The sequence below is a fragment of the Bos indicus x Bos taurus genome, chromosome 5 (assembly GCF_003369695.1).
Source record: "Bos indicus x Bos taurus breed Angus x Brahman F1 hybrid chromosome 5, Bos_hybrid_MaternalHap_v2.0, whole genome shotgun sequence".
NCBI classification, from domain to species: domain Eukaryota; kingdom Metazoa; phylum Chordata; class Mammalia; order Artiodactyla; family Bovidae; genus Bos; species Bos indicus x Bos taurus.
Genome location: NC_040080.1, coordinates 34520998 through 34547971, shown reverse-complemented (window position 1 = coordinate 34547971; position 26974 = coordinate 34520998). Strand labels below are relative to the sequence as shown.

The following is a 26974-nucleotide window of genomic DNA, read 5'->3' as shown; positions in this document are numbered from 1 at the left end:
AATGATAAAGTTAAGTCTGGAAGCTAGGAATCCTCCTTAAAACTTGGCTCATAAATTACTTTGTTCAGTGTTTCCTCTATCTCTAGTCTTGACAAAAATGTACTCCCAGTTATCTATGTGGTGTGCTGGGGAGAGCTAAGGAATAGAATTCTTAGATGGAAAGAGTGGGATATCTCAAATGGTATTAACATGCCTTTTCTATTCTCTTCTGTATACTTCTGGGTGCCGATTGATGTTTTGGCTTCCCTTTCACCGCATTCCCCCCCGCCACCCGCCCCCAAATGCGATACTGTAATAATAATAAAGACCAAACTTAAGTTCTTGGGCATGGAAATCCACTCCAGTATTCTTGCCTGAAGAATCCCATGGAGAGAGGAGCCTGGCAGACTACAGTCCATAGGGATGGTTCTGTGTATTTTGTATGTACTAATTAGTGTAATCCTTACAACAACACTGTACGGTAGGAATTATGACATTTTACAGATGTGGAAACTGAGGCATAAGATGGCACAGCTGGTAAATGAGAACAAGAATTCAGACAGCATTCTGACATCACAGTCTGCACTGTCAACCACTATTGCCTTTCCCAAAAGGGTTAGGAACACGCTAAAAAGAGCACTGGGTCAAAAAAGAGGAGCTCTGGGGTCTGGGCACAGTCCTGCCATTCCCCTGCTGCTACTGCTGCTGCTAATAAGTCGCTTCAGTCGTGTCCGACTCTGTGCGACCCCATAGACGGCAGCCCACCAGGCTCCCCTGTCCCTGGGACTCTCCAGGCAAGAATACTGGAGTGGGTTGCCATTTCCTTCTCCAATGCATGAAAGTGAAAAGTGAAAGTGAAGTCACTCAGTTGTGTCCGACTCTTCGTGACCCCATGGACTATAGCCTACCAGGCTCCTCCGCCCATGGGATTTTCCAGGCAAGAGTACCGGAGTGGGGTGCCATTGCCTTCTCTGGCCATTCCCCTAGTTAACTAATTTTCCTTACCTGTAGAAGGAATGAAAAATGATTGTGTCCTTTCCAATTTTAACTTTGCATGCATTTAAATGTATACTACTACCTCATGAAAATAAAATTTTTGAGCAATAACTTTTCTGCATTCTTATTTAACTAGTTCCAGAAATGGTTATGTTGAACATTTCTAATATACAGTGATTTGGGGATTTCTTTTGTCTTGCACTTTTCACTGTTTGGTTGGGTTGTTTTGATTGCAACTAGTAGGATTTTCATAGTTAACTAGAGACTTTCTAGCTTTGTGACTTTGAGCATATTTCTGAATCTCCTGTGCCAATTTTATCACCTGTAAAATGTGTATAATAAAAGTACCCCTCCCATAGAGCTGTTGTAAGAATTAAGCCAGATATGACATGTAATAAATTAAAGGACACTTGCTCCTTGGAAGGAACACTATGACAAACCTTGACAGAGTATTAAAAAGTAGAGATATCACTTTGCCAACAAAGGTTCATATAGTCAAAGCTATGGTTTTTCCAGTAGTCATGTACAGATGTGAGAGCCGGACCATAAAGAAGGCTGAGCATCAAAGAATTGATGCTTTTGAACCATGGTGCTCGGGAGGATTCTTGAGAGTCCCTTGGACTGCAAGGAGATCAAACTAGTCAGTCCTAAAGGAAATCAACCCTGGATAGTCATTGAAAGGACTGATGCTGAAGCTGAAGCTCCAATACTTTGGCTACCTGATGCAAAGAGCTGAATCATTGGAAAAGTCCCTAATGCTGGGAATGATTGAGGGCAGGAGGAGAAGGGTCAGACAGAGGATGAGATGTTTGGATGGCATCACTGACTCAATGGACATGAGTTTGAGCAGACTCCGGGAAATGGTGAAGGACAGGGAAGCCTGGCGTGCTGCTGTCCATGGGGTGGTAAAGAGTCAACCATGACATAGTGAGTAAATAATAACAATAACATGTAAAGCACTTAGCACAGTGTCTCTTTTTTCAGTTCAGTCACTCAGTACACAGAACTATACAAAAAAGATCTTCATGATCCAGATAATCACAATGGTGTGATCACTCATCTAGAGCCGGACATCCTGGAATGCGAAGTCAAGTGGGCCTTAGGAAGCATCACTATGAACAAAGCTAGTGGAGGTGATAGAATTCCAATTGAGCTATTTCAAACCCTAAAAGATGATGTGGTGAAAGTGCTGCACTCAATATGCCAGCAAATCTGGAAAACTCAGCAGTGGCCACAGGACTGGAAAAGGTCAGTTTTCATTCCAGTCCCAAAGAAAGGCAATGCCAAAGAATGCTTAAACTGTCACACAGTTGCACTCATCTCATATGCTAGTAAAGTAATGCTCAAAATTCTTCAAGCCAGGCTTCAACAGTACGTGAACCATGAACTTCCAGATGTTTAAGCTAGATTTAGAAAAGGCAGAGGAACCAGAGATCAAATTGCCAACATCCGCTGGATCATTGAAAACGAGAGGGAGTTCCAGAAAAACATCTATTTCTGCTTTATTGATTATGCCAAAGCATTAGACTGTGTGGAACACAACAAACTGTGGAAAATTCTGAAAGAGATGGGAATACCAGACCACCTGACCTGCTTCCTGAGAAATCTGTATGCAGGTCAAGAAGCAACAGTTAGAACTGGACATGGAACAACAGACTGGTTCCAAATTGGGAAGAGAGTACCTCAAGGCTGTATATTGTCTGTTCATAGGAACTACTACAAATGATCAGTGTTTGATTATGAGTACAATGAATCATCCAACTCTTCTTGTAAGTTCTTGTTTCTTGCTCCTCATACTATCAGTTCTCCTAAGGTGACTCTCCTATCAATCTATGATAGGAGAATAATCCTATCACGGTAGGAGAACTATCAGTCTCCTACCATGATTGGCAAATCAGTTAACATTGTTTGTGATTACATTCATGATTTAGAAAGGTTAATAAGATAGCATGAGAACTTACCATCTACCTGTGGTGGGAATATTAGAGAAGGGTGGCACTCTGGGAATTGTGTAGGCCACACTTTAATGTGATGAATAAAGTACCCCAAAAGGTCCAGAACACGCAGCTAGCAGATAGATTCTAATTGTAGTTCCAGTACAGTGCCAGTGACAGCACAGTGCTGCTACCAAGTGCTCTGGAGTTGGGCTTCCCAGTGGCTCAGCGGTGAAGAGTCCACCTGCAGTGCAGGAGCTGCAGGAGACTTGAGTTTGATCCCTGGGTCCAAAAGATCCCCTGGAGTAGGATATGGCAACCCACTCCAGTATTCTTGCCTGAAGAATCCCATGGACAGAGGAACCTGGCGATCTACAGTCCACAAAGAGTCGAACACGACTGAAGTGACTTAGTACGCATGTACCTATGGAGTTATTCGGAGGAGGCAATGGCACCCCACCCAGGACTCTTGCCTGGAAAATCCCATGGGCGGAGGAGCCTGGTAGGCTGCAGTCCATGGGGTCGCTAAGAGTCGGACCCGACCGAGTGACTTCACTTTCACTTTTCACTTTCATGCATTGGAGAAGGAAATGGCAACCCACTCCAGTGTTCTTGCCTGGAGAATCCCAGGGATGGGCTTCTATGGGATCACACAGAGTCGGACACGACTGAAGTGACTTAGTAGTAGTAGTAGTAATAGTAGTAGTAGTATGGAGTTATTAAATGGAACATGTGAGGGTTCTTGAAATTTGTAGAAGGAACCACAAAGAAAACATTTTAAGGGTTTAAATGATGGAAATTACCCTAATATTTCAGATTTTAGCAATTTAAGATTTTAGATCATGTGTCTTTTTGGCAGAGTTCTCAAGAGGATACTTGGGAAAGATGCTTGGGGCTGGCAGGGGAGTTTAAGTGGTCATCTTTCTTACCAGCCCTTAAAAAAGTGATGTTCTTGGTTGCTTTGTTTGTTGAGTGAGCTAACATGAAACTTTCAACAGTATGTGAATAAGTGGATTTGCTTCGAGAAGGTATAAAGAAAAAAAAGATTTTTATGGCAATTTGAGTAATTTAAATAAGGAAATGGGCTTCCCTGGTGGCTCAGATAGTAGAGAATCTACCTGCAATGCAGGAGACCCCAGTTGGATCCCTGGGTTGGGAAAAATCCCCTGGAGAAGGGAATGGCAACCCACTCCAGTGTTCTTGCCTAAAGATTTCCATGGACAGAGGAGCCGAGAGATCTACAGTACATGGGGTAGCAAAGAGTTGGACGTGACTGAGCAACTGACACACAAATAGGAAAATGATATGATATGATATTGTAATAATTTTGGGACACATCTAATTGGGTCAAAATTTATCATTTCTACTCTAATATACAAAGAAAACGGAGCTGTTCTCATAATGTATTCTTGCTCCTGAGTCCCAACCCTACTGTGCAGATTTAAAGGTAATAAAAAGCCAACTTGAAATAGCATAAAATAACTCAGTGTCTTTACTATCAAATCATCCGTTTGTTAATTTGTGTCTTTGTTTCCCTGTCCAGGCCCAGGTGCGGGGTAGGGTGAGAGGGGCACCATGGATATAAAATATAAGGCCACAGTCCTCTCAGATGGAAACCCTGTACTAACATGACCCCAGGAAGCATGACTGCTCACATCTGTGCCTTCGGCTGCCACCCAACTCCAGCCCCACTGAAAAAACAACAACAAATCCTTGGGGAATTTGTGTATCATTGCAGCTGGTACGGGAGTGTGGAGCATCACATGGTCACATGTATGCATGCTGGCCCTGGCATTGTCCCCTGTGTCCTTCTTGGCATCTTCCCTCGGCCATTGTGGGCCTCTGTCCTTGCTGATGCAATTAGCCCCACCTGGATATGAGCTGGAGCAGCTGCTGCGGGCCTCCCGTGGCCTTCAACTTGAGGTTCCTCTTCCTTTCCCCTTCCTCCTCTGTGTTGTGCGTGTGCCCGTGTGTGTGTTGGGACTGGGGAAGATGGACCACAGCACAGACATTTTGAGGCTCCTTGCTCCTACGGCCTCTGTTTTTCCATTTCTCCCTCACCAGGTTCGATGGCTGTAAGACTTACAAGAGGGATTTCCTGAGAGGCTTGTGTCCACTCCTGTCCCCTCCCCAGCAAGTAATGTCCGTGAAAGAGGACCGACAGCCCATAGACCCTTGGGTGCCTTTTGTCCAGCTGATATTCTCCAGCCCCACCTCCTTATAGGTTAGATACCATGACACAGGAGAGCCTGGGCCCCCTCTGAGCTCTATCTCTCTCCTTGCTCATGAGGTCTCTTCTCTCCCTCTCTAGATGCACGAGAGTTCCCATACTGTCTCTCTTTCCTTAGCATCTACATTTTGCTTTTACGTTTTCACTGGAAATGTTTTGAAAATCTTGAAGCTGCTTTTCACTTTCAAATTTTCTCATTCAAGATTGTGGTCTCACTAAGTAAGCTGATTGCTGCTAAGTCACTTCAGTCGTGTCCGACTCTGTGCGACCGCATAGATGGCAGCCCACCAGGCTCCCCTGTCCCTGGGATTCTCCAGACACGAATGCTGGAGTGGGTTGCCATTTCCTTCTCCAATGCATGAAAGTGAAAAGTGAAAGTGAAGTCACTCGGTCGGGTCCGACTCTTTGCAACCCCACGGATTGCAGCCCACCAGGCTCCTCCGCCCATGGGATTTTCCAGGCAAGAGTACTGGAGTGGGGTGCCATTGCCTTCTCCAAGTAAGCTGATTAACAGCCCCTATATTCTAACTAGTATCTGATCTCCCAGGTTGCATCCTGGAGGGTCACCTCTGGGCTGATTGCCCAGGAGCTCATAACTGAGGTAGAGGGTTCGAGAGAAAGGAGTCGTTATCACACAGCAGACCTAAGATATGTGGGTAGCACAGGTTAGTCCTCACTTCCAAGCCTGGTTCCTGCTCTCAATTTAGAACACTCTCCCTTCATGGGGTATATATTCTGTAGATTCTGCTACACAGAAGGGATTAGGTCTACTGTGAGCTTCTCCCAAGAGGACCTAACCATTCATAATCTGAGTGAGTGCTCAGATGCTCAGTCATGTCCAACTCTTTGCAACCCCATGGACTGTAGCCTGCCAGGCTGTCCATGGGATTTTCCAGGCAAGAATACTGGAGTGGGTAGCCGTACCCTCCTCTAGGGGATCTTCCCAACCCAGGAATTGAACCTAGGTCTCCTGCATTGCGGGCAGATTCTTTACTGTCTGAGCCACCAGAGAAACCCTAAAATATTTAATGTATTTGTGAAATAATGCCTTTATCTTGAAGACAATTGAAATTGTTCATTTTCAGTAAAGGTACAACATAAGATTTGTGTTTTATAAAAAATAATGTGGCAGCGTTATAGTAAATGAATAAGAAGGGAGTGAGACAGGGAGCAATTGTAGTAGCATGTTTTACGAAGACTCTGAGAGTCTTTTTAAGTGACCCCCAATCTCACTTCAGATACTTAGAGATTCTGTGTCTTCTGCACTGAACATATGTTGGTTTCCCACATAAGCCTCAAGAAGGTACAGTCACTGCCTACTCCTACCCTTAAAATGGCCCAAGAAAATTTGGAGATAATTCACAGCATATTTAAGAGTTACCTTCTCAACACCTTCCATATAGGAGATAGTTGAGTTTTCCAAATGATCTATTGAAAAGACAATGTATACATTTTTGTCTTAGTCCATATGGGGTGCTATAACAAAAATATCATAAGCTGGGTGGCTTAACACAACAGAAATTTATTTCTCACACTTTGTAGGTTGGGAAGCCCATGATTATGGCGCCAGCACAGTTAGTTTCTGGTGGGAGCCTGCTTCCTAAGTGTTTCTCTTTTCACTGTGCCCTCATCTGGTGGAAGGAGACAGATGGGGAGCTCTTCGGAGTATCTTCCATAAGATTACTAACCCCATTCATGACGGTTCTACTCTCATGAACTAAGCACCTCTCCGAAGCCCTACTTCCTAATACTGTTACATTGGATATTAGATTTCACCATATGAGTTTTGGGAAGGACACAAATATTCAGTCTGTAGCATATGACGTAGTACCTTTTTTGGGGTTTCTTATTCAGAGTGCGTCTATGATTTTTCAGTATTGGTAATGGTAACTGGGATTTATATGGTTAACAAAACCTAGCACATAACTGATACTGTTTTCAGAGTAAAGGACTGAAGAGCAGTCAATAGAATACATACAGAATCCTCAGTTCCTGCGGTAGAAACGCAGGACTCTCTCGTTGCAGCAAGCGGACTTCTCTAGTTGTGGTTTGCATGGGCTTAGTTGCCCCACAGTATGTGGGATCCTCATTCCCTGATCAGGAATCAAACCCATGTCCCCTGCACTGGAAGGTGGATTTGTAACCACTGGGCTACCAGGGAAGTCCCTCTAGACCAAGATTTAAAAGATTATGTGACTAGGTTAGACCCATGCAGATAATCTCCCTGTTTTACAGTCAACTGTGTTACATAATACAACCTATTCGTGGTAATAAAACCCATCATATTCACAATTCTGGATGTTGTGCCAAGAAATGTGTTCACAAGTTGAGGGGAATTTGGGGACCATTTAAAAATTCTGCCTACCAAACTGACATTTGGAAAAAAAAAAAAAAAGATTGTAAATAGCCTCTTGAGTACTGTGTTTAGGAGATGCAAAAAGAGCATGTGATTTAATTAATATTTTGTTTGAAAACCAGTGTACCTCTTAAGTTAACTTTCTAATATCTGAACTTAACAGAGCTACTATTACTGATCTTTAGAAATTTTACTGGTATGGGACTCATTTATTTCTAAATAGTATTGCTGTTTATGTAACTAAAACAAACAGAATATTTCTCTGTCTATTACTGGAGTAGGATTTTATTGTTTATACATGGAAAAATAAACCAACATACAATCTATACATAAACTCCATCAATTTAAAGTGATTTTCACTGTTAAATGGGGGTTTTGTTAAGTTTACTTGAGTAATAAAATAAGATATCTTTCAAAGCTTTGGGGCTTTCTAGATCTAAAGAAAGAACATGTGAGAGTTTAACCAACCGTACATTTAGTCAGCTACAGAGTTCCAAGGAGTCCTCCACATAGGACCACCCTCATTTTTGACACCAAATGCACGTTTGAGGATTTTCCAAAACCACACTCAGGTTTGAAAACTCTCTGGAAGTACTCACAGAACTCAGTGAAAGCTGTTATAGTCATGGTTACAGCTTATTACAGGGAGAAGATACAGCCAAGGAAAAGCAGTATATAAATGCTGAATCTGAGGCTAGGAGACCCAACCACAGAGCTTTCGTTGTCCTGCCCTCTGGAGGCAGGATGTATTACTCTCACAGCGTTGACATGTGACAGTATGCATGGAGCATTGCCAAGTACAGAAACTCATTGAGCCTTTGGTGTCCAGAGTTTTTACTGGGATTTGATCACATACCTCTCGTGGGGCTGATAGTCTATGGACATCAGTGCTGGGCTAATACCTTCAGTCTCCAAGTAGTTTTGGAGGCAAAATTGATACCACATGACCCACGACTCTCATCATAGAATCACACTATTAGACTATTTTATGCTTAGTCGCTCAGTTGTGTCTCACTCTTCACGACCCCATGGACTAAAGCTCGCCAGGCTCCACTGTGCATGGAATTTTCCAGGTAAGAATACTAGAGTGGGTTGTCCTTTCTTCTTCCAGGGCGTCTTCCCAACTCAGGAATCAAACCTGTGTCTCTTGGGTCTCCTGCATTGGCAGGCAGGTTCTTTACCACTAGCGTCACCTGAGAGACCCCATGGCCAAATCCCTCAGGCAAACAAAGACATTCCTGTCCTACATGACATTTTCAGGCCCTAGAGATCACTTCCCTCATAGCCAAAGGCAAAGGCCCTCTCTGTGGGTGAAGTTAGCTGTTCTTAAGGGCTGGGGTGGGTCGGGGTGGGGGAAGGAGGAGAGAATACAAATAGTACTTTAATGTTACTTTTTGAGGGCTCTCTGTGTGTCAGGCAGTGTGTGTGCATTGTTTCTTTTGATTCTTTGAATCTCATTAAAAAGTCACTAACATTGTCTTTGTTTTAAAGGCAAACTGGTATTTAGAAAGATTAGTGCCTTATCCAAAACCTTGTAAACAGTCAATGGTGGAAACAAGATTTGAACAGGTGTCCGTGCTGTTCAGTCACTCAGTCCTGTCCAGCTCTTTGTGACACCATGGGCTGCAGCACACCAGGCCTCCCTGTCCATCACCAACTTCCAGAGTTTACTCAAACTGATGTCCATTGAGTCAGTGATGCCATACAACCATCTCAACCTCTTTCCTCCCCTTCTCTCGCATTCAGTCTTTCCTAGCATCAGGGTCTCTTCACATGAGTCAGCTCTTTGCATCAGGTGGCCATAGTATTGGAGTCTCAGCTTCAACATCAGTCCTTCCAATGAATATTTAGGAATGGTTTCCTTTAGGATTGATTGGTTGGATCTCCTTGCAGTCCAAGGGACTCTCAAGAGTCTTCTCCAACACCATAGTTCAAAAGCATTGATTCTTCCATGGTCAGCTTTCTTTATAATCCAACTCTCACATCCATACATGACCACTGGAAAAACCATAGCCTTGACTAGATGCACCTTTGTTGGCAAAGTAATGTCTCTGCTTTTTGTTTAGGTTGGTCATAACTTTCCTCCCAAGGGGTAAGCGTCTTTTAATTTCATGGCTGCAGTCACCATCTGCAGTGATTTTGGAGCCCTCCAAAATAAAGTCTGACACTGTTCCCACTATTTCTCCATCTATTTGCCATGAAGTGGTGGGATGGAATGCCATGATCTTAGTTCTCAGAATGTTGAGCTTTAATCTAACTTTTTCACTCTCCTCTTTCGCTTTCATCAAGAGGCTCTTTAGTTCTTCTTCACTTTCTTCCATAAGGGTGGTGTCATCTGCATATCTGAGGTTATTGATATTTCTCCTAGCAATCTTGATTCCATCTTGTGTTTCTTCCAGCCCAGCGTTTCTCATGATGTACTCTGCATATAAGTTAAATAAGCAGGGTGACAATATACAACCTTGACATACTCCTTTTCCTATTTGGAACCAGTCTGTTGTTCCATGTCCAGTTCTAACTGTTGCATCCTGACCTGCATACAGATTTCTCAAGAGGCAGGTCAGGTGGTCTGGTATTCCCATCTCTTTCAGAATTTTCCAAAGTTTATTGTGATCCACACAGTCAAAGGATTTGGCATTATCAATAAAGCAGAAGTAGACGTTTTTCTGGAACTCTCTTGCTTTTTCAATGATCCAGTGGATGCTGGCAATTTGATCTCTGGTTCCTCTGCCTTTTCTAAATCCATCTTGAACATCTGGAAGTTCACAGTTCACATACTGCTGAAGCCTGGCTGGGAGAATTTTGAGCATTACTTTACTAGCGTGTGAGATGACTGCAATTGTGTGGTAGTTTGAACATTCTTTGGCATTGCCTTTCTTAGGGATTGGAATGAAAACTGACCTTTTCCAGTCCTGTGACCACTGCTGAGTTTTCCAGATTTGCTGGCATATTGAGCACAGCACTTTCACAGCATCATCTTTTAGGGTTTGAAATATCTCAACTGGAATTCCATCACCTCCACTAGCTTTGTTTGTAGTGGTGCTTCCTAAGGCCCACTTGACTTCACATTCCAGGGCATCTGGCTCTAGGTGAGGGATCACACCATCATGATTTTTTGGGTCATGAAGATCTTTTTTGTACAGTTCTTCTGTGTATTCTTGCCATCTCTTCTTACTATCTTCTGCCTCCGCTAAGTCCAAACCATTTCTGTCCTTTATTGAGCCCATCTTTGCATGAAATGTTCCCTTGGTATCTCTGATTTTCTTGAAGAGATCTCTAGTCTTTCCCATTCTATTGTTTTCCTCTATTTCTTTGCACTGATCACTGAGGAAGGCTTTCTTATCTCTCCTTGCTATTCTTTGGACTAGCATCTGTGTTCAAATGGGTATATCTTTCCTTTTCTCCTTTGCTTTTCACTTCTCTTCTTTTCACAGCTATTTGTAAGGCCTCCTCAGACAGCTATTTTGCTTTTTTGCATTTCTTTTTCTTGGGGATGGTCTTAATCCCTGTCTCCTGTACAATGTCACAAACCTCCATCCATAGTTCTTGGCACTCTGTCTATCAGATCTAGTCCCTTAAATCTATTTCTCACTTCCACTGTATAATCGTTAGGGATTTGATTTAGGTCATAATTGAATGGTGTAGTGGGTTTCCCTACTTTCTTCAATTTAAGTCTGAATTTGGCAATAAGGAGTTCATGATCTGAGCCACAGTCAACTCCTGGTCTTGTTTTTGCTGACTGTATAGAGCTTTTCCATCTTTGGCTGGAAAGAATATAATCAATCTGATTTCAGTGTTGACCATCTGGTGATGTCCATGTGTAGAGTCTTCTCTTGTGTTGTTGGAACATGTGTCAGCATAAGTCTGATGTACATGATCTCAAACACTGGATTGTATGGCCTCCACTGAAACCAGAGACAATAAGAATATGTAATGGAATACGTATTTAGAAGGAGCTTCCCTGGTGACTCATGGTAAAAAATCCACCTGCCAATTCAGGAGTCACAGGAGACTCTGGTTCAATCCCTGGGTTGAGAATCGCCTGGAGGAGGAAATGGCAAGACACTCCAGTATTTTTGCCTGGGAGATCCCAGAACAGAGGAGACTGGCAGGCTATAGTCCGTGGGGTCAAAAAGAGTTGGATGAGACTTAGCAACTAAACAACAACAACAAAGCATTTAGAAGCAATTATTTTTGAGAATTGAATTTTCAGGATAAAGTTATCATTCAAACGTATATGAATATATGCATGCATAATTTCCCTGGTGGCTCAAACAGTAAAGGATCTGCCTGTAATGCAGGAGACCTGGGTTTGTTTCCTGGGTTGGGAAGATCCCCTGAAGAAGGGAACAGCTTACCTGCTCCAGTATTCTTGCCTGGAGAATTCCATGGACAGAGGAGCCAGGCAGGCTACAGTCCATGGGGTTGCAACAAGTCAGACAGGGCTGAGCGACTTTCACTTTCACTTTCACTTTTTCAGTCCCCCCGTCATGTCTGACTCTTTGTAGCCCCATGGACCATAGCTCATCAGGCTTCTTTGTCCATAGGATTTTACAGGCAAGAATATTGGCCTGGGTTGCCATTTCCTCCTCCAGGGGATCTTCCTGACCAAGGGATCTAACCCGAGTCTCCTGCTTCTGCCTAGCTGGCAGGCGGATTCTTTAACCACTGAGGCACCCTGGAAGCCCTAAGAATATATGTTGTTGTTCAGTCACCAAGTTGTGTCCAACTCTTTGTGACCCCATGGACTACAGCATGTCAGGCTTCTGTGTCCCTCACCATGTCCCGGAGTTTGCCCAAGCTTATGTCCATTCAATCATCTCATCCTCTGATACCCTCTTCTCCTTCTGTCCTTAATCTTTACCAATCTCAAGAGTCTTTTCCAGTGAGTCAGCTCTTCACATCAGGTGGCCAAAGTATTGGAACTTCAGCTTCAGTATCAGTCCTTCCAGTGAATATTCAGAACTGATTATTTTGTTTGGGTTTGACTGGTTTGATCTATTTGCAGTCCACGGGACTCTCAAGAATCTTCTCCAGCACCACAGTTCAAAAGCATCAATTCTTTGGCACTCAGCCTTCTTTATAGTCCAGCTCTCATGGATATATACATTCATACATACATACATATATATGTATATACATGAAATATGTATGCTCATTCATACTGCTACTTTAATAATATATACTGCTCATATACTCATAATGTTCTTATATATTGAAATTTTAATAATATAGGATATAGAGGAAAAGGTTAGGTAGATAGGTTGGTTGCTTTATTGAATTCATACCATCCAAGTGGATTCTAGTCACCACTGTATCATTTAATTATTTCAAACACATTTACAGGTATACATTGTATCTCAGGTGCTGTGCTGGCCACCTGTGACCCAAAGATGATGATAAGGATGTTCCTGCCAACAAGGAGCTAGCGGTCCACAGGAGTAGGTAAACTGCTTGTTTTTTCTTATTTTGATTATTATCTGTTTTTAAAGCAGAATACAGAGCACTCAGTATGTAAGAAATATGTTGCATAGAAATTTTGCAAGCATTTGAAACAATTTTTTTGGAGTGGATGAGCTAATGCTAAAGAAAGTTGCAATTTGGAGATTATTGTTCACGTAGCCAAATCAAATAATTAAGGTTCACTCTTTGGTAGATTCTATAATAATAGGATAGATTAAAAAGAAGCAAATGACTCTAGAAAAAACCAAAGCAGAGATTTGTGTGTGTTACTTACTCATGGTAGTAAATGATGACAAATGAATCACAAGTAGTACGAGGTACATTGCCTTTTTGCACTTAGAACCTTGACTACTCTGTTTTTCTCTTGGTTACTTTAGTGCTAATTGTTATCTTTCATCTTCTCCTTCATTGATTTCTCCGACTGAACAAAGTGTATATTGGGATTAAAAATAGGACTCCTTATTTAGTTAACATTGATGTTTGGCAAATATACATTTTATTTAAGTAATTTTATGTGTTATAGTTTTAATAGTCTATGCTTACAATAAGCCATGAAGTTTGCTGGGAGTAGTTCTGAAAAACTAAATACAGTAATTAGTAATTAGTACTAAATCTAAATAAGAAATATTATATTCTAATGATACTTTATATATTTCATAAGGTTACTGCAGAGGAATGGCATTAGAAAATAAAATAATAAATTTAAGTGAACTTGATGCCCAGTAGTTCATACTGATGCCTCACAATCCTAACAACAATATATTTGGGTGTATTTAATAAATATATTAATATTCTATTTAGATTAAATATTGTAAGTGCTGAGAGCGCAGTTGTGATCATCTAAAAATGTAAGCAAACCAGAAAAGAACATGTCCTTTTTCTTAGCAATATCATTTTAATTTTTAAAAGCATTTAATTTCATAAACCATATCTATCATCGTTAGATAGATAAATGTTGTGGCAATTTTTTGAATGAACCTCTTGGTTCCCTAAAGAAATTATGGATACACTATAAATTTATAAATGAAAGGCCATTTATCAGAGTTATAAATATGAGTGGTTCCTGTGCTGATGCCCATGCAAACTTTAAGTGGTTTAATATCTATCAGCTTTTGTGTATACTTAGTTCGGTGAAAGAATATAGATATTGTCGCACTTGCATGGTGTCATAACATTGGCAAAGTAGTGAGAATGACGTGCAGTGTCTTTTGAATAGCATGGCATTTTCTTGAATTACTGCTGGCAAGAGAACATAAATCAACCTTAATAATGGATATGCCAAAGATGTTTATTAATCTATTCATTTAATCTAAAATACTCACTCTTGGCATTTATAGAGCCAGTTCAAAGGAAGTGGTAAACCCCAGCTAAACCCCAGCAGTTACTTTGAGGGGCTCCATAATTATGTCAGCTAAGTTTGGTTGAAATGGAGATCAAAATGCATGAAAATCTTTTCCTCCTGATCTATGCTATAGATATTTGCTTAAATGTATTTTCTTGTATGTGTGTAATCAGAATTTTGATTTGTTCCATCATTGATGAAACTTACTACATGGCTCTCTACTTGAACCTTCAGTTTTTAAAATCTTGTTCCCCTTGTTCCCTCACTGTCTGTGTGTCTCTGTCTGTCTGTCTCTCTCAGTCTGTCTGTCTCTCTCTGTCTCTCTCTTTTTTCTCTCCCTGTCTCCATCTCCTGAGAAGTAATCTTGCACTGTGCAAACTTTGACTGAAAAAGGACTGGAAAACTGACCGAATTCCTGTGTACCAGAATTAGAACTAGTATATGGCACATATATGGTATATGACAATAGTTAGGTATATGACAATAGGTGTTTGACAGGTAGGATGAACAGAATGAAGAAGACAGAGCGGGGAATTTACCTTAGGTTGAAAAGGTCAGAAAAGGCCAGTAACATTTAAGTTGAAGAAGTCAGCTATGCTAATATGTGGAGTGAGATGGTATGAATGTGCATGTGTGTGTGTTATTTATTAAAGTATAGAAAATCTATTTATAAATATGTTACCACACTTTCATAGTTAAAAAATAAATTATTGTGTTTCCTAAAGAAATGAAAGAAAATATAGGCACAGAACTAACTTCTAGATTAAAATACTGTAAACAAGACTCATGTTTTCTCTATCTCTGACCTTCCACTAGTGTAGCCCCAGTCTCTGGCTTCATTTGGTAGCAGGATGGTGGCAGCAGCATAGCTTCAGCTATAACATCCTCGCAGGCTTCAGATCAAACAGAAAAAAGAGAGACTTTTTCCCAGAAGACCTATCAAAATCTGTTTGTACTAATTTGCGTTGGTTAGATCACACAGTCATTCTGTGCATCTCTGTTGGGCTTCCCTGGTGGCTCAGGGGTAAAGAATCTGCCTGCCAATGGTGATCTTCCCAATCTGATCCCTGGATTGGGAAGATCCCCTGGAGAAGGAAATGACAACCACTCCAGTATTCTTGTTGGGAGAATCCCATGGACAGAGGAGCCTGCTGGGTTACAGTCCATGGGGTTACAGAGTCAGAAACGACTTAGCCTCTAAACAACATCATCATCTCTCTTGGAGGAGGAGATACAGTCAGCTTCATCATTTTCCATGAATTAGCCATTAAGGTTGAATTACAGAGGAAAATGGGGTCCTGTTCACAGAAAGAGGGTGCATGGATGCTAGGTAGTCAAAAAGAATGATTGGCTGTAGGAAAAATCACAATGATGTGTATATTTTACATATAATTCATATAATTACATGAAATTTTACATATAATTCCCAAAACCTATAGATTTAATAGCAATATATAGACTCCAGGTTAAGATATTCTGAAAGTGACATTGAATCAATACCTTTTAGAACCAAAGTGAAGTCGCTCAATCGTGTCTGACTCTTAGCGACCCCGTGGACTACAGCCCACCAGGCCCTCCGTCCATGGGATTTGCCAGGCAAGAGTACTGGAGTGGGGTGTCATTGCCTTCTCTGTTTAGAACCAAAATACCCCTCAAAACCCAACATTGATATCCACAGTCGTATAGGAAAATTTGTTGTTTCTGGCATTTCCTGAATAAAGGAACAAAATTTAATTTTGTGTATACTCAATTCAGTTCAGTCGCTCAGTTGTGTCCAACTCTTTGCAACCCCGTGAATTGCAGCATGCCAGGCCTCCCTGTCCATCACCAACTCCTGGAGTTCACCCAAACTCATGTCCATCGAGTCAGTGATGCCATCCAGCCATCTCATCCTCTGTCGTCTCCTTCTCCTCCTGCCCCCAGTCCCTCCCAGCATCAGAGTCTTTTCCAATGAGTCAACTGTTCGCATGAGGTGGCCAAAGTATTGGAGTTTCAGCTTTAGCATCATTCCTTCCAAAGAACACCCAGGACTGATCTCCTTTAGAATGGACTGGTTGGATCTCCTTGCAGTCCAAGGGTCTCTCAAGAGTCTTCTCCAACACCACAGTTCAAAAGCATCAATTCTTCGGTGCTCAGCTTTCTTCACAGTCCAACTCTCACATCCATACATGACCACTGGAAAAACCATAGCCTTGACTAGACGGACCTTTGTTGACAAAGTAATGTCTCTGATTTTGAATATGCTATCTAGGTTGGTCATAACTTTCCTTCCAAGGAGTTAGCGTCTTTTAATTTCATGGCTGCAATCACCATCTGCAGTGATTTTGGAGCCCTCAAAAATAAAGTCTGACACTGTTTCCACTGTTTCCCATCTATTTCCCATGAAGTGATGGACCAGATGCCATGATCTTTGTTTTCTGAATGTTGAGCTTTAAGCCAACTTTTTCACTCTCCTCTTTCACTTTCATCAAGAGGCTTTTTAGTTCCTCTTCACTTTCTGCCATAAGGGTGGTGCCATCTGAATATCTGAGGTTATTGATATTTCTCCCAGCAATCTTGATTCCATCTTGTGCTTCTTCCAGCCCAGCATTTCTCATCCTTAGCTAATTGTTTAAACGATGTTTTCAAGTTAAAAATGGAAAAGAAGTTATATTTTCTTATTAGCTAAAGTGGGAATGTAGTATATCAGCCTGAAGCTATTTCTTTAGCTATTATTTTGTATAAGGAGAAGAGGAAAAGTCTTTTACTCAAGTTAAGAACTTCCTACTGGCAATGTTAGGTTTCCATTAGAGAAAAAAGAACATTTTCAATGTTGAATCAACAATTTTTATTGTTTTCGGCATCTTTGTTTACATGCATCCTAAATCCTTTCAGTATAGTCAGTTCAGTTGAAAAATGTTAACCAGGTCTGTGAAAGTAATTTGTAAAGGAAATTTTTTTTTTGATAATTGACCCCAAGTCCTTTTGAGTTGCTGATTTCTTTTCTTTCTAGTCATATTTTTTAGAACATCTTGGTGAAGTGTCAGTTATTTCCTTAAAATTTATTTTATTAGAAAAATCTAGAGAGAACGGGTGGAAAATATAGGTAGGTCAATCATAGGACACACTAGTACTTTAAAAATGCTTACGTAATCATTGTCTACTTTTCATTAATATTGGGAAGAAAACAACTTGTTAGAATGCAGAGAACTACAGTGGCAGCCACCCAGATGGGAGACATAATTATGCTTTATTTTTACATAGTTTTCTCAGTGTATTGACAAGAAGAAGGGGTTAGCCTGGGATTTTAAAATTGCTTCACTGAGCACAAGAGTTTTTCTTCTCAAGTGAATCAAAAATAGGAAAGAATTCCGAGATCACCAGATAATTTTAGAGAATAAACATGTTAACTGAAGAAAAGTTCTCTGTCTTCCCTTTTGTCTCTTTACACAAGCAGAACCCTCTGAAGTTTGAACACCCTTCCTCATGAATGGATAAGCTTTTAACTGAAATCTGCTTATGACTGAAGTGAGTTGTCACTGCTCCTTGTTAAGTTGAATACTCTCAGTCGTGAAGAAATGCATTATATTTTCCCCTACCAATTAATACTAGTGAAATACAGCTGTTTGGGAGGGTGCCCAGTTTTCAGAATCTTTCTACAAAGGCCATAGTGTATCTGCCTTTCCAGATTAGCATGTTATTTTTAAAACCCTTCTCCTGGAAACCTCAGTTTACCATCAGTTCTTATTTCAATTCAGAAGCTTGTAGATCAGTTACCACTCTCTCTCTCTCTCTGTATGGTTTTTGTTTTGCTTTGCTTTCTGGATTACAGCCTATCTACACAGTGTCAATTATCTGTGAACAGGAAACGGCAGGTAGTTCATTCAGTGAAAACTAGTTTATAGATTTTCTGGCTATACATTTGTCTCTGTTTTTCAGATTCAGTTTTCATTTTAATTATAGGGAAATTAGTCATTAATAGATTTGGAGAAATGAAGTTTTTTTCTAAAGAAATAAACATTTTTACATTTAATACAAGTGTTACTCTTCCATTTTGGCTAAAACAAATCAATGGTTATTTTTAAGGTTGTGAGTTAAGGCAGGGATAAAATATAACTCCTGTAATCTTTACAAAAGACGGAAGATAGAGAAGCAAATTTCTGCAAGAGAAATTCAAATTGTGTTTTTCTTATATAATGTCCAATTCAGTTGTGTAGGTATGAGGTTTCAGTTAAGATTAAATACTTTTACAGTTGTGAACAGTCAAAACATTCCATATTATTTATTTGAAGGGCTTTTTAGAGAGAAGGAATGGGTTTTAATTCAAGACCCCAAAGTATAGATATCTGTAGACTGCTTGTCTGAAGGGGATAAGCTAGGGAGTGAACAGAGGGAGAAAAATCTGCATACATATTTGCTTTTCACTTTAGGACTCTTGATTGCTTTCGTCACTGATAGGAATTTTTCTCCAACTAGGAGTGAAAGAGACAAAGCAGGTAATCTACATGCTTTCTCTCAGGTTTTCTCAAAATGCCTGTAGATGAAAACATGTCAGACAACTGGTCAAATAGGGCCTGAAGTGTTCTCTGTTTATTTGTTGTAATTCCATTCTTTACTGAGAAGGAAATAAAAGAAAGCTTGAGGTTGATGACGGACTTGGTTTCTTGCCACGTTTCTAGCTCAGTTCATGGACGGCTCTCTACTTCAGAGAAGGTTAATATTTTCCAGAGATGTTCCATAGGTCTTCTAAATCATACTACAGACACCTGCTCCTTTATATGGGTATGTTATCTGCCTAAGATGAATCAGAGTTGGTTGGATTTTTTTTTCTTTCTTTCTTTCTTTTTTTTTTTTAGTGTGCTTCCTTTCAAAAACCTCATTAATCTCAGTGTGCAGAATTTAGGGGGAAAGTCATGTTTTGCTAGTTGACACTGTTTAATGTAAATGATTTATGATTGTTCCTTATGTATACACAATAGGCACTTTATAAATTGGATTGTTCTAGGAGTAACACGATACATAAATGTTATTGCTATAAATTCTGAAGTTGGCTATATATTTTTGTATCATGTAACCAGCTGACTTATAAATGCTGACTATTCCAACCTGCACTTTCTACTCAATATTGTAAGTGGTGACTTGGGTAAGCCTCGCTGAGATATACACGGAGGCACTCAAACCGTGCAAGATCAGGACACCCTGGCATTTCTCCAGCGTGGCTTATGGCTATCTTCCAGGAGTGATGGCAGAATAAATAAGGAGTGAGAGGGGAAAGTGAAACTGTATGTAGCAAAAAAAAAAAAAAGAGGCTAAATTATAACTAATTTTTGCCCAGTAAAATCAAGAAACGAGAGAGAGAAGGGGAAAAAGCAGAGCAAATAGCAGAAAAGAATTAGTAAAACTAACTCAGAAAATTTAGGTAGACATCATTTCACAGGTGAATTTTTCAATATTTAGATAGTATTAGGTAAAGATAAAGGTAAGAATAGAATAGAAACTATTTGCATGTGTATACTTTTGTAATAATATATGTATATGATGTGGTGGTACTAAGTGGTAAAGAACCTGCCTGCCAATGCAGGAGACATAAGAGACATCAATTTGATCCCTGGGTCGGGAAGATCTCCTGGAGGAGGGCATGGCAACCCACTCTAGTATTCTTGCCTGGAGAATCCCATGGACAGAGGAGCCTGGCTGGCTACAGTCCATAGGGTTGCACAAAGTTGGGCATGACTGAAGTGACTTGGCACAATAGAATTAATAGTATTTAATTACATTTTTTGCATTTATGTGAGGAATGGAGTTTTGCAAATCATCTGGTTTTACTGGTGGAGCAGGACATTTTATTATGTGTATAATGCTGTTATATTAATAGCCCTTATTTTTTCACCTTGATAACTTGCTGTGATTTTCTGAGATCCTAAAGAATCTGAAAAATGTCTCAGAATAATTGGTCATATTAGGTCCAACTAATTGCTAAATACCAAAGTCATCTAAAATGCTGAGTTAGAAGGAAAGAGTAACTCATATAACTGACCAGCCAGATTCACGGCAATTTTCTGCTACTCCTGGTTATTAACGCTACCTGATCACACAGTTCTGGCATCAGAGCTGATTTGAATTGTTCTATGCCCTCGTTTGTGTAAAGAAGAACTGGGCTGTGAAGAATTCTATTGTGTTGATAATGTCCATTCTGACAGTGATTTTATAGTCCATTTCATAGGCTGTTTTGGCTGATTCCCTTTCCACATGCCCTCATAAGTATTAATGTCTACACGATTGATCTGGTTACCCGTAAAGTCAGTCCAAATCAGCCTGTTACAGTAGCTGAAAATATTGATACAAGAGCAGTAATTTTAAAACCTAGAGGTTCCTCTCCTGCCCAAAAGGACTCAGTCTCATCAGGCAATCCCCAAGTGAAAGATTTTGAGACTTGAAACCACTGTGTACGTGTGGGTGTGTGTGACTTGTAATAACAAACATGATTTATTTAGTTGTTACGGAGAAGGAAACGTTCTAATATGTTTCTCTCTAATCTCTGTAATATACTTTGAATTATCATACTTTCTGGAGCTATCCTGGTGCATGCATGGAAAGAATATACGTATGCACGTATCTCTATATTTGTAGGCACTATAGTCAAAACAACTTATTTGCCTAGCTGGCTTAGCTGCAAAGCTGACTTACCCTTACCCACCCACTAGCAAACTCCCTGGGGAAATAGGGCAGAAAGGTCAGATAGAAGCAGTAAAGCCAATGATCTTTTACCAAAAAAAGTTCTTTTAAGAAGTTCTTGGTGCCACCGTTCACCTTCTGGAAGGGAGATCACTTCATCCCCTGCCCATCCCTACGTCATCAGTGGTAGTCTTGGACTCATTGTAGAAGAAAGCCTGTGTCTGCCGTGCTGCTGCAATATACTCAGGTAAGCCAGATTGAAACCCCAAAGAGACTGCTGTACAGACTAGCCGAGGGGATGATGCTATTGCTGATAGAAGGCTTTATAAACCTCAGTTAACTTATCCTGTAGACTTTCACCACCAATGAAAAGTCTGCATTTTCTTACAAGAGCTTAAATTTAAATGCAAGCTTTTCTGATTTAAATATGCACACACAGATGTAAAAATCAGAAAAACTCCATCACTTTTTATAAGTTACAGAATGTTATAATAACTATCATTTACTGAGGACTTTTCATTTTGCCAGATTTTGTTCTTGATCTTTGCATGTAGTATCTAATTTAAGCTTCCTAAGTACCTCGTGAAGTAGGTACTCGCATACTCATTTTTCAGCTGAGGGAATTGAGAGAAATTGAGTAACTTACTATGACTCAACAGCTTGTAAGAGGTGGCGCCAATTTTTAAACCCCATGGCTTAACCCCATGCCATGGGTTAACCCCAGCCATGGAGTAACCCCATGCCATGGGTTAACCCCAGCCATGGAGTAACCCCATGCCATGGGTTAACCCCAGCCATGGAGTAACCCCATGGCTGAAGCACATACTCTCCTAGGTTTATTTGTAGGCAGTATGCAGTGCTTTGTGCATGAGACGAATGCAAGGTGACCATCATTATTAGGAAATAAAATTTGAGTGCATGGTCACTATGTATCTCTCTCAGACACTGTTGTGACCCATAGCAAACCTTATTTGAGACAGCTGCTCAAACCGAGGATAATACTTTATGGTCATAGAAGAGAGAGGAATGTATTGATTAATATGAGGATCTGCCCCAAAGACCTTGCTTTCACTGTTACTGCCGTAAACGGGGAGCTAATGAACCATAGATGTTAGCATGTCATCAGTGTCTTGCCGTTTTGTCATCCTGGGTAGCCACCATCAAGAAGGACAAAGTGCCCTCTATGAATATGTATTTAGTACTAGATATGGCAATTTATTCTTTTGAAGAGCACTTTATCATTTTGGTTTTGATAAATAGGCAAGCAATAATCAGTAGTTAGGAGTTTCAGGCTAAAATGGATGCCATTATTAATGATTTAACAACTTTTCCTGTGAATTCCATGTGTCCCCGGACTGGATCATGATACCCAGCGCTACATATATTCAGCTTTTAGCAAAGCTCTTGTACTATGCCTTTGGTTGTCAGAAGGATGCTAGTTACTAATTTCCAAAGTCTGAATATGTAAAATAAAGTCATTGTACAAAAAACCTAGGAGACTGCATAGGTTAGAACATTTGTTTAAACTAATATAGAATTAGCTTTTTCAGTTCCAGCTCCCTCTTTCCTATCTATATTTGCCTTGCTAATAAGACCTTACTTATTCCTGTTCAGTTACTTTATGTCATAATACTTGTTCATTTTGGATTTTTTTCTTTATGATTTGAGTAGACCTTCCTACTTACATAGAGAGCTTCTATGATGATAATAAAACATAAAGGCTGTTCAGTAAATAAGGATGATGACAATAGGAAAATTTAACCCAAACTGGCAAAATAGCACAAAATTCTATTACATTTTGAAATCTGGTCTTTACAGATATTTTTCTCTGCCTGAAACATGCGTGCCAATTCTATTTATATAAGGGAATAGTGACATCCTGTGTGTGCTAGACTAATTGCCTCTGTAATTAACCTATTTCAGAAGGAAGTTACCTAGAAATAAAATGTCATTGAGCATTGAAAAAACTATTTTATTTTAAAGCAAACCTCTAACTTTACCAAAAGATGTGGACAAAACAAAAAGAATCTTTCTCCTCTTATTTATTCAACATCCTCTTTCTTCTCTTTTTTTTCTCTTCCTTCTTTTTCTTGTCCCTGCAATTCTACTAGTTCTATTTTTCACTCTCCTACTTTGGTTTTCATATTATATGATATAAAGATCTAGTGTTATTATGAGTAAATATTTTTAAAATAAAATTCAGGAAAGATGTAAGTGTGGTAAAAAGAGATAGTCCTTTTGTTTCAATGCCTTTCAGATGTCTGTTTTGGTCAAGGGTAGGATATGCATAGAATCATTTTGGTGTTTTAGAGATTGAGGACAAAAATTTTAGCCTTTTTTTAATCCCTTGATCAAATATATGAATTAAATTTAGAAAAGGGTTTTGGAGTATGGCAAAAATGGAATTTCTTTTGACTCTTAAAACCAGAAGAAATTACTGGCATGCAATATATTATAATAGAAAGAGTGCAATTTTGGGGATCAGAATTATTCATATCTCACCCCAGATGTATGGTTCAGGAAGAACAAGAAGAGTAATTTTCCCCAAAGTACTCTTTCTAACATTTTAAAGGGTAATATATTAATTTGTTGCCAAGACATTTGAGAAAACAGTGGGAGAAGACAAGACAAGAGGCACGTAGGAGAAATTAGTCCAAAATCCTATTGCATATGTCCTAATTTACCCATGAAACCTGTGCAAGACCCAGTTCTCAGAGCTTCGCCCCCACCAGCCTCATGCATAATTTGCCACCTTATAATCACAATGGCATTTTTGAATCAGACATTTAAGACTTTATCATGAGATAGCAAATGCTATAATTTGTATATTTTTTCAAGCCAGGTAACTAAGTTTGAACTTTGCATGTGATACTAACTCGAAAGTGCTAAGTTATGACCACTACTGAGAAGAATTTTCTTGTGAAATATTTGTGAATTTTAAGCCAAAATAAACACAATCACTGCATTATATAACGAGTGCTGAGCAAAGAATATAAATGATTTGTTGGAGTTTCAGAGCAGGGTGGACTTGGATTCCTCAACTTTCAGAGTAATCTTTCAGTGCCTCAATTTCTTTATCTGTGATGTGGGGATAAAATTTCTCTTTTATAAGGTAATTGTGGGGCTTTAGTGAAGAAATATTCATGTAGCACCATGTGTTTTGCTTATAAATAAATGCTTAATGAATAGTAGCTAATATTTCAGATAACTTTTGATAAAGCAAAATGATTTGGATACCAAATAGTTTATTGTAAAATAATTTAATCTCATCTGGTGAAGCTATTCTGCAAGTGGATTTTCTGAGTAACTTATCTTTACATTTTTATAATCTTTACTATAGTAACCTTTCACTTCTATGGATAATTTATACTAGCAATAACTAGATTACAATTCTTGGAAGATGGTGCAAGGCTATTTTTTGAAAGTATTATTTCTTGGGAAAAATATGAAGCAAAGAGGAGAAAGAAACGCTGCAGAGAGATTTACTCACCTCTGTGATTAATCCTGTAATCACTGAAGGTGGTCATATTGCAAAAGAGGGGCCTTGTAAGTAAAAGGAGGCCTGTTAGCTCTACGAAAATTGTCATTTGGTCATGGTTGTTTTGGCAGTTGTGCTAATTATATATGGTATCTATGATCACTGGAGTGTCCAGCAACTTTACACAAGTCTTCTGTCGTATTGGTGATCTTCAATAAGATAGGGAATTAATATCAATCAGAAATTCAGAAAATCTTCCTTAGAAGATTCAGATTCATTCACTATTTATTATCACAGGATGACTCACTTACCCATTCAACAGATATTCATTGGGAACACATTACTTGCAGCTTACTGGGTTCTTGAAAATACATTCATGAACAGACTAGACAAAGCACAAGGCCTCACAGATTTTATGGCCTAACAGACAACATACATAACGACAACAGCAACAAAAAGACAAGGAATTACAGTAAAATGTGTAAGTCTTGTAGAGGAAATGTTTTGATCTTTTAGGGAGACTGTATTGTGAATTTCTCAGTGTGGGTGGTGGAGGCAGGGCTGCTTTCTTCGTTCTTTGATTTCCATCACATTTTATTTCTGGCTCCACTTGGGAATAGTTTCCACCTGTGTTCTACTTACTTACAAGTGTGGCATCTCTTCTAGACTGCAAGTATCTTAGGAACCAGACAGGAGATGTGGGATTGTCCTCAGCATCTTTCAGAGAATATATACTTGAGCACTGCATAGAGTAGGTACTGGATAAATGCAGTTAAAAGAATGAAGCAAATAAAAAGTCTTAGAGGTTAACTTCTATTATTCTTTTTGTTTCAAATTCTTGAATATTTCACCTTGAAATTTCTTCTTCATGTTAATGGTGATGAAAAAGAGGTGAATAACCAATTGAAAATCTTTTTCTCTCCTTTAATGCCTCCCTCTTAGCTACTATTCTCTCAAAATTTAATCTACAACAGCCACCTCTGGAAGAAGTTAATTATTAATTTGTAAGGTTTTCAACGTTTGCTGAACAGAAAAATCTAGTTGCCCCATGCAAATAATAATGGCAGAAGCTTCTATTATTTGTGGTCGGGCATGTTTTGGGGATGTCAGAAGCCTGATCAGCCTTCTTTAAATCACTGGACCTGGCAAGAGAATTAGTGTTAAATCAGTGTTAGGTTAATGAGTACCTAGTTTTAAAAAGTTGGAACTCTTGGTTGGTTCTGAGAAAGAAACCTTTAACCAGGTTCAGGATCCATTTGCCCTTGCTTAAGTGAAAGCGCTCTAAAAAATAAAACTGAACCCTGCCAGCTTTTAAAAAGTAGGAAGATAATCAGCCCCTTACAGAGATCCAACCCAGAGCTTAGGAAAATTCACTATTAAAAATGATAAAGGAAAGGATTTCGGCGAAAAGACGGAAGCTCTTGCATATTCTTCTGGAAGGAAGGGAGCTTCACTGAGATTGAGAGACCTGTGAGCTGGGGTGTAATTTAGTAAGCTGACAGGAGGAGTGAAGTATCTCCTCAATATCTGTGTTTGGCAGGAGAGATGAATGCATACATCAGGAAACAATGTTTAAGTGTTTTATTTCCTTATTTCAGCCTGTCAAACTGTCAGTATAGTTAATGGCCACCAAGAGAGAAGGAGAGAGAGAGGGAGGAGGAGGAACAGAGAGAAACAAAGGTACAATGGAATTTGAAGAGAAAGAAACCAGGAAAGCATTTGCATGTTTCTGTGGCATAATGGTCAGTCAGACGAAAATAGCTCCCCATATTCATCTCTCTACTAAAGCCAGATGTGCCAGTCCCTACCTACAATCCCCACGCCCTGCTCACGCGATCCTCCAAGTCCTGTGTAACTGCTCCACTTAACTTTGATTTTTATGACTCCTTTCACCAAAGTCTAGGATGATTATCAATACCTAAGGGATTGTTTTCTGTTATACTGGTTGTCGTCGTTGAATTTTGCTCAGTTTTCCAAGTTACTATCACTTGTATTGTTTATAAAATCTGGTATTCATGAGTGTTCATTCTTGCCTACAAAATATCCCTTTTTTATACTTTTGAGTGTTTTATAATCCTCAAAGAATAAATTGGACCTGATTTGGCCCTACTGTATCTTTATTAAAAGAAAAAAAAACTCAAACACTTAAAGTAAAATACCAAAATTAGACATTTACTCTTAGGAGTATTGAACTATTTTAAGCTTCTAGAAGAGTCTTCTTAATACAGCTAAGGGATTATTATTTTATAAAAGGGAGATATTTATATTGGATCATTTTTTGTACTGGAAATAATTTATTTTTCCACAGAAATGAAGAAGCCTCTTATCATTCACATGTACCTCAAAATGAATTTAAAATCTTGGAGTTCACTCCAGTGATGAATACTTTTCATAATGAACACTTTTAGTTGCCTTACTAAACTGGAAGCATTTACTTAGGGGAAAAAAGCGATTTGTTTTTTAAATATCTTATAAATGTTTTTTAAAATATCTTATAAATATCCATTTGTTTTTTTTAAATCTTATAAAATGGCCTAAGGAA

The 26974-nt window shown here is 39.4% G+C and overlaps 1 protein-coding gene across 6 annotated transcripts in view; it reads left to right on the top strand.

The window, feature by feature from the left end:
- SOX5 (SRY-box 5) overlaps positions 1–26974 on the top strand; it is a 1171960-nt gene that overhangs the window by 203262 nt on the left and 941724 nt on the right. For 3 of the 6 annotated variants that reach the window (XM_027541545.1, XM_027541540.1, XM_027541539.1), the window contains exon 3: positions 12860–12936. The gene's annotated coding sequence lies outside the window, so the exon portion shown is untranslated. Of the gene's footprint in view, positions 1–12841; positions 12941–26974 lie in introns of all 6 variants that reach the window. The other 3 variants (XM_027541542.1, XM_027541543.1, XM_027541544.1) reach the window with 3 other exon arrangements.